Raw genomic sequence first — 2,891 nt, forward strand, 5'->3', positions numbered from 1 at the left:
TCTATGGAGTGGATGATGGATTCTGGTGCTACATACTATATTTGCCCTAGGAGGGATTGGTTCTTCAGCATTGAGGAGTTGGAAAGAGGGGATGTCATACTCATGGGTAATGATCACATATGCCCTATTAGTGGTATTGGTACAGTACGGATCCGGATGTGTGACGGGGTGACTCGGGAGCTGAAGGAAGTGATATTCATTCCTCAACTGACGAAGAATATTATTTTTGATTGGAACTTTGGAGGTAGCTGGCTATAAGGTGATCTTGGAGAATGCGACTCTGAAGGTCACAAAGGGGTCCAAGGTGGTGATGTGAGGTGTTAGGGAAAACAACATTTACTACTTGAAGGGCAAGACACTAACAGGGGGTCTGGCAGCTTCGATTACCACAGAGGAAGATATTACCAGCTTATGGCATATGAGATTGGGACACACTGGTAATAAGTCCCTGCAGGTATTAGCGAAGCAGAGCTATTGAAGGGTGCAAAGACCTGCAAGATGGAGTTGTGTGAATATTGCATACTTGGTAAGAAGACAAAAGTTAAATTCAGCACCGCTATTCATAATACCCAAGGCATATTGAACTACATTTACACAAATGTTTGGGGCCATTCCAAGCACACATCACTTGGTGGAGCTAACTATTTTGTCACTTTCATTGACGATTATGTTGGACCCTAGAAGAGGGGTGATTAGGGTCACAAGGCTATAATTGTGCAATAAAAATTAAGACAAGCAAAACACAATATCCAAAAGCAATCAAAATAGAGGAGATAGAGTTAGGAATCGTTATCCTGTGACGCGCGATGTGTTAACGAGGTTCGGTCCGCTGACCTACGTCCCCGCTCCCCACTCTCGAGGAGAAATCCACTACACAACCCGGTTTGGAAGCCGGAACTTCTTCTACACAGCGATCCCCTCACGATCTCACACTACACAGTTGATCTCACTAGATCACACTCCCACACAATTGATCTCTACAAGATCAAGCTCTCAAAATAGTAGAAATGGTGTAAAAACCCTCTCTTTACAATGTCCCTATGGCAAAGAGAAGATCACACTGAAGCTGGGATGTGAAACACAAAAACTCAGAAAGAAACAGGTTTGAAAATTAAGCTCTGTAAAAACGTTCTCTGAAATATTTTGAAAGAGCTGGGACAATGAGGAAGAAGAAGAGTATAAGTTTAAATAGAAAATCACGTGGCGGTCGACCGCGGACTGATACATTCAAAAAAATGATTTGAGACTCACTTAAAAATTTTGAAAGATATTCATTTGACTTCTGAAAATTGTGAAACTTTGTAAAATATTTTTGATACTAAAAACAAATTGTTTGGAAAAGGAATTTTACAAATAGGTCCTCATGCTTGTGAAAAATAGTATTTGTGAAATACGCTCAAAAATATAAATATGAAAACGTGTGTGTGATATCCCAATAGCTTCAAGTGAAATCGATAACTCTTTACCTACATTCTAGCACTAGAGAGAAAATAAAAACTAGCTAATATCCTCACGAGAATACAATTCTTGAGTCTTGATATAGCTTGAGTTTGATCAAGCTTCTAATTGAATTTGGTGTTCTTGATTAAACGTTGCTTTATCACTATGCATCCTCCTCCTTTGGATATCATTGTTGTAACGCATATTCCATCCAATCCTTCATTTGTGGTACTAACATGCTTGATATGTATATTAACTGTATTATCACTCGCATATTCCATCCAATCCTTCATTTGTGGTACTAACATGCTTGATATGTATATTAACTGTATTATCACTCAATAAGCAATTAGTACCGATAATGGTGGTTGTAAAACATCATCAAAACATAAGGGCTAATAATTTCCCCCTTTTTGATGATGACAACCAACCATTATTTAAGAGCAAAAATAAATATAGTTTATAGATAGGTGCTCCCCCTATCTATGAGCTCCCCCTAAATATATGCAACAATTGAGGAGATTTCTCTCCCTTTTTGTCACCATCAAAAATGGGGTAAAGAGAAATGCATGCAAAATGCAACTAAACAAGCAAGCAAATAGAACTTTCACATATTGCATAAGCCCAAGCCATTTCTTATGCGACAAAAATCATCTTCACCAAGAGGCTTAGTAAATATATCCGCTAATTGAGATTTTGTGTCAACAAACACTAGGGATACATCTTGTCTCTCTACATGATCGCGTAAGAAATGATGGCGCACATCAATGTGCTTGGTTCTAGAATGCAAAACCGAATTTTTAGAAATATTAATAGCACTAGTGTTATCACAAAAGATTTTTATATTTTGAAAAATCAAATCATAGTCAACTAAGTTTTGTTTCATCCACAAAACTTGGGCACAACATAAGTCGGCGGTAATGTATTCCGCTTCTGTAGTGGACAATACAACGTAATTTTGTTTCTTGGAAGCCCAAGAGACAAGAGAATTTCCTAAGAATTGGCATTTTCCACTCATACTCTTGCGATCTACCTTACATCCGGCAAAGTTCCCATCACAAAAACCATATAAATCAAAAGAGGTGCTCTTTGGATAAAATAAACCAAGATTAAAAGTTCCATTAACATACTTAATGGTCCTTTTAACCGCAATTAAATGAGATGCTTTAGGAGAAGCTTAAAAACGTGCACATGCACACACACTAAACATGATATCGGGTCTACTAGCGGTGAGATAAAGAAGGCTACATATCATACCTCGGTATAGTTTTTGGTCCACATCTTCACCACTCTCATCCACATCAAGCTTGACACTTGTACTCATGGGAGTAGGCGCATGCTTAGAATTCTCCAAATTGAATTTCTTCACCAATTCCTTAGCATACTTGCTTTGAGAAATAAATATCCCATCCTTTGTTTGCTTAACTTGAAGCCCGAGAAAGAATGTAAGC

Source organism: Asparagus officinalis, chromosome 9, assembly GCF_001876935.1.
Source record: "Asparagus officinalis chromosome 9, Aspof.V1, whole genome shotgun sequence".
In the NCBI taxonomy this organism is placed as follows: Eukaryota; Viridiplantae; Streptophyta; class Magnoliopsida; order Asparagales; family Asparagaceae; genus Asparagus; species Asparagus officinalis.